The sequence below is a fragment of the Saimiri boliviensis genome, chromosome 18 (genome assembly GCF_048565385.1).
Source record: "Saimiri boliviensis isolate mSaiBol1 chromosome 18, mSaiBol1.pri, whole genome shotgun sequence".
Taxonomy (NCBI): domain Eukaryota; kingdom Metazoa; phylum Chordata; class Mammalia; order Primates; family Cebidae; genus Saimiri; species Saimiri boliviensis.
Window position 1 is genome coordinate 36,767,112 of NC_133466.1, and position 20,708 is coordinate 36,787,819.

The following is a 20,708-nucleotide window of genomic DNA, read 5'->3' on the forward strand; positions in this document are numbered from 1 at the left end:
CGCCCTGGGCTCGTCCTATCACGGGTGCTCCCGGCGGGGCGAGGACCCGGAGGCGGGGGCCGGGGGGAGGGGAACGCCGGGGCGGAGGGGGGCCCTTCGCCTCCCCAGCTCTGACGCGGAGCTCTGCAGAGTTTCTCTAACTCGCTCAGCGGCGGGCGGGTCACCCTGCAGGGGGACCCCGGGGAAGGCCGGCTGCGGATTGGAGCAAAGTTTGCAGCCCTCTCCGCCTCCAGCCCGGGACGGCGGTGGGAGGAGAACGGTATGCAGAGGCTCCGCGCCCTCAAGGCTCGGCAGGTTCCCACCCTGTCTGTGTCACCTGGCCGCCAGGGCGAGGGCTTCCCAACGCCAAGGAGCTTTTACAGGGCACACCAACTCAGAGGCTGGGGCCAAACGAAAGCCAAGTGTACAAAGGGACAAAACAGGGCAGGCGCAGAATACACGGGGATTAGCTCCTACATTAAAAATAATCATAAGTGAAAGTTGAGATCACTGCAAGTGCGCGCATGCCAAGAACGTAGCGCCGTTTTCCACAAGCAATCTCTGCTTTAAGTTTCCATCTTCATGATATGACACTCCTGTGGGACGTCCACCATTTCTGGCTTTTGCGATCTGGTTTTCATAGAGCAATAGAGAGTAATTGATTAAGCCCATTCAGCTACTAAAGATTTATCCATTTGCAAGTGGCTCTAACCCTCCCCCAAATGAGGAAAACTAAATATGTGAGAATATACTTGTATCCTGACATAATCATCAGAAAGAATTATGCTCACTTCTTAAAATTTATTCTGAGACAGGGTCTCCCTCTGTCACCCAGGCTGGAGTGCAGTGGCATGAGCACAGCTCATGGCAGCTGCCACCCTATGCTGCAGAGAGCCTCTCATCTCACCTTTTGGAGTAGCTGGGACTACAGGCCTGTGTTACCACGCCCAGGTAATTAAAAAAAAAAAAAAATTCTTGTAGAGAAGGGGTCTTGCTATGTTGCCTATTCCAGTCTCCAACTCCTGACCTCAAGTGATCCTCCTGCCTCTATCTCCCAAAGTGTTAGAATAACAGGCGTGAGGCTGTACTGGGCCTCATTTTATAAATGAGCAACTCTAGCTCTGAGATTCAGCAAACCTGTCTCTCCTTATACGTAGGTATCCTCTTTTATGACTCAAAGCAATCTGTCGTTTTCACAGGCTATCCTTTCTCAGAGAAGAAGTCAGTTTGGAAGTCAAATGTACTAGTGTTTAGTAGCTTGATTTATGTCTTTCCAAAAATTTATATACTGAAGCCCTAACTTATATTACAGCTGTATTTGAAAATAGGACATATAAGGAGGTTTTAAGTTTAAATGAGATTTTAAAGGCAGAGCCCTAATCTAATAGGACTAGGGCCCTCATAAGAAGAAAAAAACACATCAGAGATCTCTATCTATCTGTCAAACCCCATTCCGTCTCTCTTTGCTCACATCATCTGAAGTCCTATTAAGAAGACAGCTGCCTACAAGCCAGGAAGAAAGGTCTCACCTTGAAACCAACACTGAGCCCACCTTATCTTGTGCTTCTAGCCTTCTATGAAAAAATTAATTTTGGGGGGCACCACCTAGTTGGTGGTATTTATGGCTGCCCTGGAAGACTAATATAGATATACAGTTCTCATATTGTTAATGTTTATGTAAGTGTCTGTATGTATGTCTAACTACACAGTTACATACACATGTATATACACACATGCACATACACACATTCACACTATAAAAATTAGATAGGATACCGGGTGTGGTGGCTCACACCTGTAATCCCAGCACTTTGGGATACACAAGGCAGGTGGATCATGAGGTCAGGAGATCGAGACTATCCTGGCTAACATGGTGAAACTCCGTCTCTACTAAAAATACAAACAATTAGCAGGGCGTGGTGGTGTAAGCCTGTAGTCCCAGCTACTTGGGAGGCTGAGGCAGGAGAATTGCTTGAAGCCATGAGGTGAAGATTGCAGTGAGCCAAGATTGAGCTACTGTACTCCAGCCAGGGTGACAGAGTGAGTTTCTGTCTCAAAAAAAAAAAAAAAAAAAAAAAAAATAGATAGGAACTTTTTACTACACCATAACAGTTCCTATTCACTCATTATTTTATCCACTGAAAATTAAAAGCATATTTACTAAGGGCTTGCACAGTTTGTACTTTAAATTGTGCTCTTTGTAGTGCAAGAGTATTTCTAGCAATAATATGTTTCATGATTTACTTTAAATGTTTATTATCATCTTTTCCCAAATTGACATCCTTTGATCAGACCCCTTTCCTATGTTTCAGACTTGTCTATTCAGTTCTTTCTAGGTCGCTCCACATAGGTGTCACATCAGGACCTCGATCCCAATAGCACTGATCATCTCATGTCCCCAGTTCGATCCTCTTTTTCAATCTTCATCTCTACTGAAACTCTCCCCCTACAAGTTGCCTCAGCTGGAAGTGTGGGAATCTTCCAGCACTCCTCTCTCCTCACAGTCCCCACACCTGGTCTTGGAGTCAAGCTGGCCCCAAATTTTGCATTTCTACTGATTCCTTCTCACTGGTCGTCTCTCATTCAGACTCCTGCAAGAGACCCCTAGTGATTTCCAGGCCCCAAGGCCGACCTTCTCCCCATTCTTCATAGTTTATACTACTACTCTTTAATGTCCCAGCCACTGCAAATCCAGCTGTGCAATGATGACTCATTCTTCTTTTTTAAAATTTCACAGTCACATCCCACAGTCTGTAGAAACAACAATTTAAACCTTCAGATTCTGGCCCCTGCCTATGTCACTACTCCCTGCGAATGTTTACCAGTTATCTCAATGGAGATCTGCATTCTGCAAAGAAGCTGTGGTACTTTCTACCAGCATGTCATTTTACATATGTGCGGGATGCCTGCACCAACACAACCCCCACCTTCTTCACTTGTTAACTCCTTCTTGCTCTTCAGGTAATTGTCTTCCAAAACAACCACTGAGGATCAGCTTTAATGCCCCTATTTTCATCAGCTCCTGTGCTTTTATGAATACTGCTCGCATCATACTAATAATAACTACCTGACTTGCAGTTGCTTATTTTCATGTCACCCCAATATGACCAGGGCTGCTTGAGAGGAGAGGCTGTGACTTTTATCTCTAAATTTAAATCACATGCCTGGCTTAATAAACATTCTCTGAATAAGTAAAGTATAATAGGAGGAGAAGCAAAAATTATTAGAAAAGCTTACGAATTTATAGGGGGATCTGAACACATGAAATCAGTGAAGGCTACAAAGCAGAATAACATTTCAAACTCTGTTTTCAGCTTTCTACTGTATGTTAGATTGAGAAAATACTTATGATATTAAAAAAGATAGAATATAAATAGAATATAAAGTGACTGAATTAGGCCACAGAGCAAGTGTGTGAGGACGGCCACTTCTCAATACCAGAACCCCTGTTCAAAACGTTTAATTGCTCCAACTTTTTTTCAAATAACTTACACCTGTAGTTGATTATTTTTTGTGCAATTATGAGTTCAGTATCTGTCTCTTTAGCTAGCCTTTGGCAGAGGTTATTTATATCTTGTTCATCTCTATATCTAACACTTAGAAAATATTCTATATACATTTTCTGAATGATAAAATAAAGCCAGAGCATGGTTCAACATGTCCATACCCCTCATTGCTGCATCTTCCAGGCCACCCATGGCCTCTAGGGTGTTGCAAATATTTATTCCATAAAAAGAAAAGTCCGTTGGTACTAATAAGTCATAGACATGAAAGTCTGTAGGTGTTTGGCAAAATCTTCCCACAATGCAGTCTCTTTTTTGATCTCTCTCTTTGTTTCTGTATTGTACTCATGGAGGAAAATAAGAGAGTAAAGATTTATTCTACCTAGGCTTAGAATCTAGAAAAATGGACACAGAGAGAAAATAGCTTGTCAAAGGCTGCAGTCTTGGTGAGGCCATTAATAAAAATTCAAATAATTCATGTTAACGAAATCTACATTTGAGTTCTAGTTGGAAAGTAAATGTACCTGACTTTCCCTAGGTAGCTATTTAGGGTTTTAGAATGGAAAATAATGGAAAGGATCATCTAGTTTAAAACATCCTCTTTCATGAATAAGTAACTATGTAGTCTGATTGATGTCTTCTTGGGAACTAGTGGCAGAAGTACAACCAAAGTCCCATTTCTCTTGACTCTTGATTGAGTTCTCTTTTCTTAACCCAGCAGTAAGGATATATAAACAAATACATATGCATATGGATAGGCATACATACAAACAAATACATATGCGTATGGATAGGCATACATACATTATACACGTGCACATATTCCTAGATGTTTACTCATGCAGATCTATACAAACACAAAAGAAGCACGTTTTTGATCAGATTATCCTTGAGTCAAGTTGGAGTTGCAGAAGAGGATTGTGTACATGGGGTGGGGATGCAGGTCAATTCCATTCAGCAAGAGTGAGTCACTCAGATCCGGGAATGTGATCTGACCGCTGGTGTACTCCTTGTCATCTCTACTATGTAAGGGTGTCACAATTACTTGGAAAAGCAGCAAGGGGATGGAATTTAGTTCTATGTAGTTTTGAGCTGAAGTTCCTCAAAGTTTATCCTTCTGTGTTTTCTCCTTTCACACTTTTCTGGTTCAATTCTGATGTGGAACCTGACCTGAATGAACTTAAACATTCCCAACTCTTCTGAATCATGGGTCTTCAGTCACTACATTTCCCCCTCCCCCCACCAATAGATTTCTCAAAATGTTTGTTTCCAAATTATCCAGGTGGAATTTAGTGAGGTGGGCCCACTAAAGTAGTTTTATTTGGAGGGATACCTGGAAGTGGATTTTCCTAATAGATTTTTGGAAAAGATAGGGTAAAACAGTAGAGGCAGTTTATTTTTTGAGTGATGACAGCCATGCCTGCCTTTAACCTGAGGTCCCAATGTAAGGAAACCCCCCAGGACCTGCAGTACATGCATGTCAATATCTCAACCTGTGTATTTAAATCTCTTCCCTACCTGCCCGCAGCTACCAAACAGCTGAGTTTTGACCAGCCCTTCACCCTAAGCTGAGCCCATTGATAATGCAACCGGCTCTAGGAACCACGGCTCTGAGGAAATGGGCCTGCGTCATCTGTGCCGGAAATTGTCAGGTCGTGACTAAAGAAACATAATTGTTCCAGGCAGAATTATGCCCCTCCCCAAAGATGTCCACATTCTAATTCCTGGAACTCTTGAATGTGTTCTGTTACTTAGAAAAGGGGAGTTAAGATTGCAGATGGAATTAAGGCTTGCTAATTCGTGGGTTTTAAGAAGATAAGCCTGATTCTCTGGTGGGCCCAATGAAATAATTATGAGGTGGGCCTCCTCATATGAGGGAGACAAGGGACAGAGAAGAGTCTCTCATAGTGATGCAAAGAAAGAAAAAAGACTACACACCGTTGCTGCTTTTGAAGATGGAAGGGAATCCAATAATGAGCCAAGGAATGCAGGAGCCTTTAGAAGCCGAGAAAGGCGAGAAAATGGCTTTTCCTAAAGTCTCCAGAAAGAACACAGCCCTGTTGATACATGTGAGCCCTGTTTTCGTACTTCTGATTTCCAGAACCATAAGAAAATAAATTTACCTTATTTTAAGCCACTAAGTTTCTGATAATTCGTATGGCAATAAAATAACTCGAATACAATGGTATGATGGGGAAGAGGGTGCTAGAAGAGATTTTAGGTGAGCAAGTCCCCTTTGCCCTATAATTTCCTGTGGGGAAAGGCACAACAGGAAGAGGGCCAGTGAGGGGTACTCTAAAGCTCAGGGCCAGGGAGGACTCTGGTTGCCTGAATCAAAGAGTGACACCAATGGTGCCAATGGGCCATAAGTAAAAACAGGAGATCAAAACTCGTAGGTAAGCGTGAAGATCATTTTAACCAGTTGTCCTTCAGGATCACCTGCCCTCTTCAATGTCCCTGCAGCTTTACTGTGTTTCCCTAAATGTGCCTACCCGTGTCCTCTTGCAACTATTGCTTCCTGTCTTCACCATCCTCAAATCTCTCCAATTCCATTGTATCCACTTTCTACATTTCTATTCTCTATTCTGCTCCATCATCCCCCAAAATGTATTAAGGTCAGCATAATTAACATGTTGCTCAATTCAAAGGTAACTGTTTAAACCTCATCCTAATTGATGCTTTATCAATTTTGCCATTGGGAATTCATCCCTTCTCTTCTATTGACCTCCTTACATGGTATCCTCCTGTCTTAATCTGTTTCTTTATATGTTGGCTGTTCTTCCTCTTTCCTTTGCTACATCCTCCTCTACCTAAACTTTAAACACTGAGTTTCTTAGTGTTTGAGCCTGTGCCCTTTCCTCATCCTTAGGTAATACTTCTTGAAGAGATTCTATTCATACTCTAATTCAAGGTGGTGTTTGTTTTTTTTTTTTCCCTGATGAGTTTACAACATCTTAATGAAGTACTCCCTTTTCTTATTAATGACTCTCATGAGGTTGTTAGAGTACACCTCATATAAAGACCTGAGGCTGGGGTTTCAACTGTAACAAGTAATAATGGACTATTTTCAATCTTCATGGTTTGATTTATGTAATGAAAAGTGAGGCTTTATCTATTTCTGGTTGACTCAGCAGAGACACATGGCAAATTGTAGCACCTGCTTCACATAAGGTTTTTATTCACTGGAAACCCACCCAGGGTTGGCCAGGACCCTCTCTTAACACCTCCATCTACCACTAGCACATATTCCTGAAAGAGTCAGCACACTCTTTCTGTTAAAAGTTTATTTTCATAATTTTATAATAAGACTTTTCATGAATTTGGGTAGTTACAAGATTTCACTAGAATGCATACACACACATATATATATGCAAATATACATGTATGATACTATATTACTAGTATATTTTATAGATACTTAAACATAGAAGAATCCAAGATGAGAAATAGTGAGGTGAGATGAAAAGATGTCAACACACTATTTAGGCTCTATCAGCAGAGTGAGGTGATGGATATGTTAATTAGCCTTATTTAATCATTCCACAATATATGCACATTCTACGTTCTACAATATATCACAACATTACATTGTACACCATTAAGTGTATAGCATTATTATTTGTCAATTAAAATGAAATTTTAAAAATACAGGTTAGTCTAACAAATGTTCAGATAACATGACTTCATCATTTAACTATGTGCTGTTAAAACTGTAATTATTTTTCAAAATATTAGCAAAGAATATGTACTTAATTATATAATAGGGTTATCTGTCTTGACAAATGACAGACCATGAGTTCAACACATACCTTGAGTTTGTTGTTTGTTTCTTTGCTAGTTTTCCTCAGGGTAGTGACAAATCTGGGCTAATGTAATGACATTGTCTCTGTCAGCCTCTGACAAGAGGAATACATTCACACCAAGTTTGGGCTGGGTATGAGTACAGTTCTGGGTCCATGGAATGGAACAAAGCTAAGTAAGCCAGGGGGATTAAACCCTTGATCTCGATATCATTAGCACTGTGTTCTAACAACCAGGCTAACTAGCCACAGTCAAAGACCAATTGGACTAATAAATCACAGTGGCCGTAAGTACCTGGTTTGCATTTATATCTCATTTTTAATACATTATTTTTATACTTTGATCTAAATATTTTAAAGTAAGAAATAAAAAAAAAGAAAAAGAAAAAAAGACTTTGGAAGAAATGAAGCCAAAGGCAATGTCAGTGCCATGCAGAAGAGAGAAAGCAGAGAGGAAAAGCTTTCCCACACAAATTCTCAGTACAAAGTCAAACTATGAGATGTGCTCTCACTTTGTATGAGAGGTGTCAGCTGAGAATATTGAGAGAAAGTCACAAATCTTTTAAGTAATTCATGTTTAAGATGCACAAAAGAGGCTTTGTATTTAAGGAAACCTTTTTTGAACCTCTTTGAAGGTCAATAACTTTCATGAAAAAAAATGTACGATAAGAAAACAAAATTTTTATACTCTGTTGCTGTTACCAGATTTTCGGTTGTGTGTTTGATCCAAAAATGAGGTAGGCATGTATCTTCACATCCTAAAAGTAACTTAGTTGCATCTCAACTGCCCAGCTTATTCTCATAGTATAAATAGGTCACTGGAGAGGGTATCTTAACATTATTGTCCCTGTGGATTTTCATTCCTGGAAGGTATTCAAAATCCTATTTCCAAAGCCCATTATAAGTAGCACCTCTTTTAGGAAGTGTATCTTAACATTTGAAAATTGTCTTCCTTTACACTGTTATAATTTATGTTGCCTGCATCTTATATTTGGAGACTTGATTGTATGTAATTATTATTATTGCTCTTTATTGTGCTCCAATCAATTCCATTATCATAATTGTCTCCCTAATGAAAAGACAAATTTCTTAAGGGAAAAGGCAGAGTTAGATACCTCTTTAATGACTCACATAGCACAAAAAGTAGGCACAAAGTTTATACCTGCTGAATTTAATTTGAATTTAACAATTATTTCTGTGATCTTTGAATATTGTGGAATTGTTAATCTACAAATATTCTTGCTTGGTTTCTTTCAACACCAAATAAGAAGAACAGAGATGCTAAGAACTTTTATATGAACATTATGCAAGAAATATATGTTGCATTATGTTTTAGCTTAATTACCTAATTTATGAGTAAACTATGTCTTCAAGTAGATGTCTCTTTTGAAAAAAATTATGTACAGAATAATGTCAAAATGTTGAACGTGATGGGCAATACTTTTAGAGTTTTTTTTTTTCTAAGGATTTTAACTACAGCAGTTTCTTTAGTATAGTACAATTATGGTACAACTGAAAAATATAAAATCAATTATTTCAGAAGATATGCATCATCTTTAGTGACTATAAATATTAGTAGCTTATCTTCATATGTTCGTATCTTGAGGCCTTGCAAAATCAAGATCATCTTGGTGGTATAGTAACGGGCAGACTTCCGGAAATTATCTAACCATAACACAAACTTGATGAAGATAAAGGAGTAAAGTAACAGTAATAATAGCAATAGTAATAATAATGATAACATTTAATCTTTAGAATGCCAACAACATTGTAGGCAGGTCCTAAGTGCTTTGCACCTACTAACTCATTTATTCCTCAGGACAGCCTCCTGAGGTAAGAACAATAATTTTCCCCATTATACAAATTAGGAAACTGAGGCACTAAGTGATTAAGTACTTTTCTCAACATTATCCGTCCAGGCAATCTGTTTCCACAGTTCAGCTCTTGACTGGTGTACACACTCTCTCAAAGGTGAAGGTGTTGAAGAAAGTTGGTATGTAATTTTGTCAGTTCTAGATCATTTTAGCCATTCTATTATAAGAAGTCATAGTCTCTTGTCTACAAGTTGTTCTTAGAAACCGAACAGACAACATCATCTCTGAAGCCTAACATGATGTTCTGTACTCTAGACAACAATGGTCTTCACTAGAAGGAAAAACTGTGGGTGATAATAACCTGTCCCCTACATGTACCACCTTCTTGGAATCTCAAGGGGGCAGGGAGTGTGAAAGTAAACAAACCAACTAAAATAAAACAGCAACTAATACCTTAATATAATCCTTGCACAGCTTTCTTATTTATAGTATCCAAATATAAATTTTGTTTTCTTTCTTAAAAGCGAATAACCGAAATAATGGTATGCCTGCTGCCAACTTTGTGGAATTAAGTTTTATAAATTCTCAAAGACTGAACTGCTTGTTTATATTTTCCCTGGGAGCACACCATGTTCTATGTGAATAACAACAATTTTAAAAGAAAACCTAAAAGTAATTTCAGAGCATTTGATAATCCGGTCATGACATCATCAACTTCAGATATGATGAGAATATGAGGAACTCGCTGTGAAGAAAAGGGAGAGATAAAGAAATGTGGGAGCTGTTCTTGGACAACATGAGACACAATGTTAAATGTGAATTATTACTTCAAGCTCAGGAAATGTGCAAAAATTAGTCATTAACTAGAGCGTCGTTACTCAAGGTGTGGTCTATGGTCCAGCAAGATTGTTATTAACTGAGTTAGAAATGAATAATCTCAGGGCTCCAGCCGAAATCTGCTGAATCCAAATCTACATTTTGATAAGATCCTCCAGGGGATTCCCACACACACTAAAATTTGAGATTCACTGGACTTAAGTGTCTCTCTATATGCAGTATCAAAATGTAACATCACTTGACTTACATTACCTTCTAGCCTCATTTTTAAACCATAGCCACCTTAAGAAAATAGACTCATTGTGATGTATGTATGGCAATTAAACATACGAAACCCTTTCCCAGGCACTTACTTCATGTAATATCCTTATTCTGCCTTTGAGAAATTCAGAATATGTACACGTTTTTAACGATAAACTGTTGCTAAGAGAGAAACTATCACAAAGACAAATACATAGAGGTGGTCATTTAAACTTTGATTTTCTAAGTTCAAATTCAGTATCCAAATCCATTTTAACACCCTCACCTCTGAGACATAGTGAGACCTTTTCCATTCCCAAGACAAGCATTTATAGTTGCCAGAACATTATTAAGTCCTGTCCTGGAAATGCTGAAGGGTTGACAGCCAATTATTCTAAGACACAACATTTTCCCAATACAATTCCCAGTCTTCATGAAGGTAGAAAAGGTGACTTGGTCAAGCATAAGTAAACTATGTCACTCTAAGATTTTCTTGATTTTTCTAGATACACATATGGTTTGAGATTAAACTAGACATTTCAGATGTTTCCCCTCTCCTCCTGCCTGTAATGGGATTAGGATATTTGGTGTGGGTGGAAGGGATTGCATGCATGGGGCCATGGTATGGAGGAGATGCTGTGGTTGCCACAGGTTGTGAATCCTGACGACCACATTACCATCTCCACTCTTTCCTGTTGCCATGGTGACATTCTGGGGAGGTTGCTGTCTCTTGGCATGCTAGGCAGAGAGCAGAAGCATAGACATTCCATCCTTTAAAACTGCACTTATGACAGATTTCTATTTCTCCTCTTCCCTTTTAGGATCCAACTCCAAGGGTGGGGACAGGAGAGGAGTGGACAGGCCAGAGGCGCCCCCTCTCCTATGTCTTCACCAATATCTGTACTTTTCACTTTCCTTACAACTCTTCCCTATTTCTTGTAGCTCAAAGAGTTCTTATCTCTTCAAAGGCCAGAAAAACAAGATCTTCGAGTATTCTTATGTGGCTTTTAATTTACAGCTTAAAAGTCAGGAGCTGCATGGTTTTGTTTTCCAGTTTCCATAGCTGCCACTTCCCCTTAAGGCAACGCCTGCCTAGGGTCTGTCTGATGACCTAAATGGAGGAGAGGTAACAGGGTGAAATGGAATGAGGTATGGCAAGCATCGGTTCATATTTTTAAAAAATGTCCTTTCTGGTGTCCTATAATTCTCATGAGATAATATGAAAATCTAGAGGCACTGGACTTCCTTGGGTTTAAATCATGGAAACTTAAGCTCATCTAATCTGTTCGTCTGGGAATATCTGAGATACTGAATTCAATTCTTAGTACTACTCTCTAAACGTCATTGTCAACTTAAGGGATGGGCTTAGGCAAAGAATCAAAATGGAAAGGTGTCTGGGGATGCTTTCCTGTGAGGTCTGATTATATGATTAGTTAGTATGATTATTTAGCCTAGAAGGAAAAAATAGACTATGAGGAAATAAATATTTAAACATCTATCATATTATGGGGAAAAGTAAGTAAGCTTTTGCTATTATTGCTTGTTCCAAGAGCAGAATGAATAAGAATCAGTGAATTAAATTTAAGAAACCTAACTTTACTTTAAATTAAGTATAGCAGAGAAAACATTGCCGTTTTCATTTTATTTCTGGATACAGCAACATTATAGAAAAGCCCAATTCCTGAGACATAATTTGAAGGGAAAAGCCATGAGGAAGGCAGGCATTTTGACACATATCAAATGTTGATATGAAGGATAAATAAAATTTTTATTATGTAATGCCATCAGTAGTATTTGTGATTTTTATTTTATCACAGCATATTATCCTACTTTGAATCATATAGTAAGGAAGAATTTCCTGGGACAGATATTTAGCAATGAACTGGATTCCCCAGGCAGAATTACCTATTCTATTATGAAAATTATTGTATTGAGCCGTAAAAAGAATACACTTACTTAATAAATGTTTCCTGAAATTTATTATTAGATTTCTTAAAATATGTATTTTCATTGAGTACAAATGTGCCAGGTATCCTAGCATGCAATGAAGAAAAATTGGTAGGCAAAATCAGCATAGTCTCTCAAAATTGAATGGTTGCTTTTATTAGGTGACTTTTATGTTTGCTCCTGATTTTTTGACGTTTTAGGTTCAATTTAATAATTTAGTAGGATAGTGCTACTCCTACATCCTACTGTACATTAAAGTTTCTATAATATTCAACCATCTCATTTTTTACATATACATTAGGGTATATGCGTATTTATGCTTTTTTATTTATGTAGACCGTTTAAGAGTTCTGATATTTGCCTAATGATTTTTACTTTTTGAGACCGAGTTTCACTCTTATTACCCAGGCTGGAGTGCAATGGCACGATCTGGGCTCACCACAACCTCCACCTCCTAGGTTCAAGCAATTCTCCTGCCTCAGCCTCCTGCGTAGCTGGGACTACAGGCACGCGCCACCATGCCCAGCTAATTTTTGTATTTTTAGTAGAGACGGGGTTTCACCATGTTGACCAGGATGGTCTCGATCTCTTGACCTCATGATCCACCTGCCTCAGCCTCCCAAAATGCTGGGATTATACACATGAGCCACTGCGCCCGGCCCTGCCTAATGATTTTTTAAGCGTCGTGAAGAACCTGAGACTTTTATCCTACTTGTATGTTAACAAGTTAGTTTATCCTAGTTTCTTGGATGCTAAGAGAAGGCAAAAGACTTCTGAATCAGAAACAAAGGACAGTTTATCGCTTATATCAATAGCAGTAACCAAAATATCAGCATCTACATTAGCTGCCTGACTCCCAATCCTTATAAACCTACGTGATGAGGGTGAAGTGACACTGGCACATGCAAAGGGTTGCATTAGATTACAAGGGAGAAATACCCCCTTTAGGAAAGCTCGGGCTTTTAGAACAGGCTGCAAGCAAGCCTGCCCAAACACTGTCCCAGAAGAAGACATTACTTGTTTTCATAATGGACAGAAAACAAGCCTGGTCTCTGTCCTCAAAGAAGACACTCTCTGTCTTCCAAGGCTGTCTTCTATACAAACCTGAAACTTACCTGAAGAGATAGAACACAAGGCTGTCAGTACTTCCATTGTCAAGATACACAGAAACGCTAGAGATCCATTAAATTGTCTTGCAATAACGATGCATACTAGACTTCAAGCTACCATAAACCAGACCTTACCTTCTTCATCACATATTCAATTCCTTCCCTAGTGCCTAGTCCAAAGCATAAGGAGCTAAGACTTACTGAGATCTTATCGTATGTCATGACTTTTCAAACGCTGTGTATATGAACTTCATGACTTTTCAAACACCGTGTATATGAACTCAATTCTAACTACTATCATACAGTTACAAATACTACCTTTATTTGGCACCTGAGAAAGCTTAAGTCAAAAGAATTTAGAAACAGCTAATAAGTGTTGAAACCTAAGTATATATTTCTAGAAGTAAATTGGATTAATAGATGGCTAAAAAACTATAAAACAGAAATCTCTGTGATTGTATGCATCAAGCTACGTATCAAGCTGCAATTAGGAGTTTTAACACAGTGCAGTTCTGTCTCCCGAACTCACATACTACTAAAAACAGACTAAAACCAGAGGCTAATGCATATTGTTTTACTATTTGTTGATTTCTGTAACTACCGTCTGCTCAGGGAGTCTACAAGGATGCCTGAGCTGTGACATATCTAATGGAAGTTTTAGTGTCTAGGTTTAATTTGCCTGACTTGACCAAACTTCATGGGGAAAGACTAATTCTACCCGAAAAATATGAGAATTTATTTCATACTGATTGTTCTTAGTAGTATGTCCATTGGCAGAACATTAAAAAACAAGAAGAATGGCTCTGTTTTATTAGCCGTGGAATAAATGTACAATGGAAAAACTAGCTCATGACTAAAACAGAGAGAAGTCATTTCTGTGCTATGCAGCGTCCCTGGACATAGACATGACTATAGCTACACAAAGCATATACTGCTCTATGTCTTAATTTTTGTTTTTCAGAAATTGCAATCTGTTCATTTCTAGTCTCCCTCTTCCTAGAATGATCTCTTTTTTCCAGGTTATAAATATATAGTGACATGCACTTGAGTGTAAGGGGACTGCAAAATATATATTACTGCATATCAGCCAGAATATAATGAAGAGAAAGGTGGGAAAAGAGAGTAAAGGGTTCAGAAAATCAGGAAATTAAATAAACGTACATATAATTCCACATCCCAATGTAGAACCACAATCACATTAATTTGTATAGTTTCCTCCAATATTTAAGGAATTCATCAACAAATTCACACAACACATATTTATTGAGAACCTACAATATGTCAGATACTGTTGAAGGTGTTGGGAATGAAGCAAATATTCCGCATATATTGTAGAGATAGCTTTTCTAGATAGTATACATAAAATTTTGAATACTATCTTTTAAACTTTTAACCATTTTCCCAGGTTACTCTCTGGTTTTCATAACCATCATTTTTAAAAAACAGCTTGATCTTTTTTTTTTTTTTTTTTTTTGAGACGGAGTTTCGCTCTTGTTACCCAGGCTGGAGTGCAATGGCATGATCTCGGCTCACTGCAACCTCCGCCTCCTGAGTTCAAGCAATTTTCCTGCCTCAGCCTCCTGAGTAGCTGGGATTACAGGCACGTGCCACCATGCCCAGCTAAATTTTTTGTATTTTTAGTAGAGACGGGGTTTCACCATGTTGACCAGGATGGTCTCGATCTCTCGACCTCGTGATCCACCCGCCTCGGCCTCCCAAAGTGCTGGGATTACAGGCTTGAGCCACCGTGCCCAGGCCCCCAAAAACAGCTTGATCTTAACAAAATAGCCAATGATTTCAACTACTTTTTTATGGTTGTCATATTTGCTGTTTTCCATCTTCATTTTCTTCTTTCCTTATTTTTTTATTTAAGAATAATTTTTAGCAAATGGCCTGATAATAAATTCTTGTCAGACTGCTTTTTTCTCTGTATTTCATGCAAGTGTATTCTTTCAGCTCACGTTTCCTCTGGACCTGTGCTTGCTGCCTCTAGATGCTCTTCTCTTTTTGGGCAATAGTCACATTACAGAGCTCAAATGTTAACACATCGAATTCTCTATCAGCAGAATTGTCATTGACTAATTCCAGAGGTGCCAAAGAATAATTCTCCTGGAATTTTTTTTTATCAATAGTCGAGTTTTGAAATGTTAAGGTTAGAGTTTCACATTTATCCTCCTTCGAAATGTGCATACCACTGCAATACTAAAATCTAGATTTGTTACAATCATCTATGCATTTATAAGAACAAAAAAGAAGCAGCAAATTTGATAGGGCAGAAGAAGAAAGCAAAAGGTCAATGGTGCCCATTTTGCCCCATGAGTAAGATTCAGGCAAGTTCATTTTTATTTATTTATATATGAAGGTCATTTCTTGCTTCATCGTTGCTATGAAATACCTAGTGTGAGATTATCTGACATTAAGAAAATCTGTCTAAGTATAAGCATGTGTGTAAATGGCTGGGTAAAGGGATCAGGTGTGAATCTCATTAGTGCAATGTTTTGTTGTCTAGAGTGAATAAATAGGAGGGATTGTATATATTGTCAGACTATAATAATGATTAAGGATCAGAATAAGCTGGGAATGGGGTAGGCTCATAGATTGTTAGCACTATATGCTCTTCTAGTATAGAAGATTTTTAGCACTATATGCTCTTCTAGTATGGGAATCAGTTTTCTCAAAACAAGGTTCTCTCTATCTTTAAGGAAGAATAAATACTTGTTTTAAATTGCTAATGGATTTGGGCTTTATTCTAGCAGGTGATTATGCCCCTCTCTAATTCTAAGAATCTGTTCATCTTAGTACAGGAGAAAAAAAGGTAGAAAAATAATCTATATATTTATAAGGGAGCAAAAGCGTGTAAGTGAAAATTCTTGGAAACTGGAAGTTGTAAAACTAGTTAGAGGAGTGCAGAAACCAAATGTCAAATGCCTCTAGATGTAGTCCTATAGTGAAGCTACTCATCAACAATTCCTTGGGCAAGGAAGTGGTGATAAAGCCCTTGTGAAAAGCACTATTCTAATGTCCAGGAGCTGTGCTAGACAAAAGAAACTCAATTTCAGTCAACTCTCAAGTCATTACATAATGGAAATATGTCTCTTTCCTGCTCTCATTTTAGGCTTCAGATGATTGGAATCAGTGACTTGCTCATATTATTTCAATCTTTTTAGGAAACAAATTTGCTTACTCCATGTTAGATTCTAAGTGTTTTTATGTCTCCAAAATCCATATGTTGTAATTTAATCACCAATGTGCTGGTGTTGGGAGGTGAGGGCTTTGTGGGGGGTGTAATTAGTAGTTAGATGGTGGAGCCCTTGTGAATGGGATCAGTGCCATTACAGAAGGGGCCCCAGAAAGCTTCCTTGCCCCTTCAATCACATTAGGACAGAGGTAGACAGTGCCATCAGTGAACCAGAGAGCAGGCCCTCACCAGACCATGACTCTGCCAGTAATTTGATCTTGAACTTCCCAGCCTCCAGAACTGTGAGAAATAAATTTATGTTGTTTCCAAGCCACCCAGTTTGTGGTATTTTGTTATGGTAATCAGAATGGACTAAGACACTTTATGGTTCTACTTTAGACAGAAACAAAGATCTGAATTATTTTTCCTCAATTGTTTGTTAATGCTTATTTTTATTGTTTACTGGATTGCTAGTGGAAATAAATAAATAAATAGTATTTCCCCATTTTTTCACATTTACGATACTATCTTAGAGAGCAAGGGAGACAGGTTATATTTCATTTTTTTCTCCATTCATATTTATGGACAGTTATTTGTTCTTGAATAATGCATGCCAGTTGAATTTGCATATGCTCATATAATTTATAAACTGCCAGAACACAGTTTCGTAAAACCACAAAATTAAAATACTATGCCTATTGAAGTGTAGCATTCCTTATTTAGGTTATGCAATATTTCTTAAGGAATGGAAATGACTCAAAAGCACTTTATAATTATTTACTGAGGCCTACTTTTGTAAAACATGTAGGCCATAAAATCTATAATAGGTATTACATACTAAGCATTATTTCTTTAAAAAGAAAATAAATATTAATTTTTTAATTGTAAAATTTCATATCTAGTTGGTAGTTATCAGAGGCTATATTTAGATTTACAAATTACTGCTCCTCCAAAACAATGTCTAAATGAATATTTTGCTTTGTCTTTATTAGTTTGGTTACATATTTTAAAGTATCTATTAGGTTTTTTTACTTGTTTTTAATTGATATATAAAAACTGTATGTATGTTTGAGGTACATGTGATACTTTGATACGTGTACATAATGTATAATGATTAAGTCAGGGTAATTGGGATATCTGCCATCTCTCCTTCCTGTTGGGAACATTACAATCCTTCTTTTCTAGCTATTTTGAAATATACAATAAATTTTTAACTATTAATCTCCCTACTATACTACTGAATACTAGAATTTATTTCTTCTTTCTAACTGTAATTTTGTACCTACTAACCAACTTCTCTTCATCACCACTCCTCCCTACCCTATCCTTGGTAACCATTCTCCTCATCTTTACTTTCATGAAATCTACTTGTTTAGCTCCCACATATGAGCGAAAACATGCAAGTATGTGTCTTCCCGTGCCTGACTAATTTTATTTAATGTAATGATTTCCAGTTCTATCCATGCTGCTGCAAATGACAGAACTGTTTTCTTTTTTTACAGCCGAATAGCATTCCATTTGGTATATATACCACATTTTCTGTATCCATTTATCCATTGATAGACATGAAGGCTGATTCCATATCTTAGCTATTGTGGCTAGTGCTACAATAAACATGAGCATGTAGATATCTCTTCAATGTACTGGTTTCCTTTTTTGGGGATATAAACCCAGCAGTAAAATTGCTAAATTATATAGCAGTTCTATTTTTAGTTTTTTGAGGACCTCCATACTGTTCTTCAAAGTGGCTATAATACTTTAAATTTGTACCAGGAGTGTATGAGAGCATTCTCCTTTCTCCCCCCTCACTCATCTATTATTTTTAATTTCTTTTTGTATTTTTTATCCTTTTGATCATAGCCGTGTTAATTGGGTGTTAGAGTATCTCACTGTGGTTTTGATTTGTATGTCCCTGTTGATTAGTGGTGTTGATTTTTTTTTTTAACTCATTGACTATTGATATGTCTCCTTTTGAGAAATGTCTGTTCAGGTCCTTTGACTGTTTTTAAATGGGATTATTTGGTTTCACTGCTATTGAGTTATTTGAGCACATTATATACTCTACATATCAATCCTTTGTCAGATAGATAGTTTGCAAATATTCTCTCCCCTTCTGTAAGCCATCTCTTCACATTGTTGATTGTTTCTTTTGCTGTGGAGAAGCTTCTCAGCTTTATGTAATCATTTGTCTATTGTTTGCTGTTGTTACCTGAGCGTTTGAGGTCTTAACCAAAAAATCTGTAATGTTTCCTCAAAGTGTTTTACTAGTAGTTTCATAGTTTTAGGCCTTACATTTAAGTCTTTATCTCTTTTAAGCTAATTTTTATATGGTGAAAGATAGGATCTAACTTGATTTTTTTGCATATGGACATACAGTTTTCCCAGTACCATTTATGAAAGGGACTGTCCTTTGCTCAGTGTATGTTCTTTGTGCTTTTGTTAAAAAGGAGTTGGCTGTAAATGTATGAATTTATGTATTTTGCATCATTGGTCTACATATCTGTTATTATGCCAGTCCTATGATGTTTTGATTACTATAGGTTTGTATTATAATGTGAAGTTAGGTAGTACGATGCCTCCAGCTTTGTTTTTTTGGCTCAGGATTGCTTTAGCGGCTCAGGGTCCTTTAAATTTCCACACAGAGTTCAGGATTGTTTTTTCTAACTCTGTGAATAACGTCATTGGCATTTTGATAGGGGTTACATTGAATCTGTAGATTGCTTTGGGTAGTATGGAAATTTTTACAATATTAATTCTTCTAATCCATAAGCGTAAGATATGGTTTTCATTTTTGTGTGTTCTTCAATTTCTTTTTTAAGTGTTTTACAGTCTTCCTTGTGGAACTCTTTCATTTCTTTGGTTAAATTTATTCCTAGATTTTTTTTTTTTCGTAGCTATTGTAAATGGGATTTCTTTCTTGATTTTGTTTTCAGGTTGATTGCTGTTAGTGAACAAAAACACTACTAATTTTTGTATGTTGATACTGGATTCTGAAACTTTATTGAATTTTCAGTTTTATGAGTTTTTGTTGGCATCTTTAGGATTTCCTGAATATAAGATTATGTGTTGTCTGCAAACAAGAATAATTCAACTTTTTCCTTTCCAATTTGTATACCCTCTATTTCTTTCTGTTGGCTAATTGCTCTGGCTTGGACTTCCAGAACTATGTTAAATAAAGTGATGAAAGTTAGCATCTTTGTCTTATTCCAGATCTTAGTAGAAAGGTTTTCATATTTTCTTTTTTGTTCAGTATGACATTAGTTGTGGGTTTGTCACATACAACCTGTTTTGAGGAATGCTTCTCTTATGCTGAGTTCGTTAAGAATTTTTATCATGAAGAGATGTATTATATCAACTACATTTTCAGCATCTATTGAAATGATTGTATGGTTCTAAACTTGATTCTGTTGGTGTGATTTATCATGCTTATTGATTTGTATATGTTGTATATGTATCCTTAAATCTCTGGAATAAATCTCACTTGATTATGGTGAATGATCTTTTTAATTTGTTGCTGAATTCAATTTGCTGGTATTTTCTTAAGAAGTTTTGCATCTGTGTTAATCAGGCATATTGGTCTATAGTTTTTTGTTGTTGTTGTGTCTTTGGTTTGGATATCAGAGTAATGCTGGACTCATAGAATGAATTTGGAAGTATTCTCTCCCCTTTATATTTTTGGAATAATTTGAGTATAATGGTATTAGTTCACCTTTAAACATTTGGTAGAATTTAGCACTGAAGCCATCAGGTCCTGATTTTTCTTTGATGGGCAACATTTTACTATTGCTTTAATCTTATTACGTGTTATTGGTCTGTTCAGGTTTTCTGTTTCTTCCTGGTTGTATATGTCCAGAAATTATCTTCTATATTTTCTAATTTGTTGGTACATAGTGAATTTTTTTTGTTTTCAAAATATAAATCAAAATTTTAAAGTATGTTATCGCAGTAAATATAATTTTGTATTTTAAAATAATGCATATTGAGGTTAATTTGCATATAGTAAAGTTGCCCCTTTTAGAGGACAGTTTTATGAGTTTTAACAAGCAAATACAGTTGTGTAGCCACCATCACAGTTAAGTTATAGAATATTTCCATCATCCTCCCAAAATTCCCTTGTTCCCACTTATAGTCAATGCCCTCCCCAACCACCATCTCCCACCAACCATAGGTCTGTTTTCTATCTATACGTTCCTCTTTTCCAGAATGTAATACAAATGGAATAATAAATTATGTAATGATTTAAGTCTGGCCTTTCACTTAGCATGATGCTTTTGTAATTCATCCATGTTTTTACATGTATC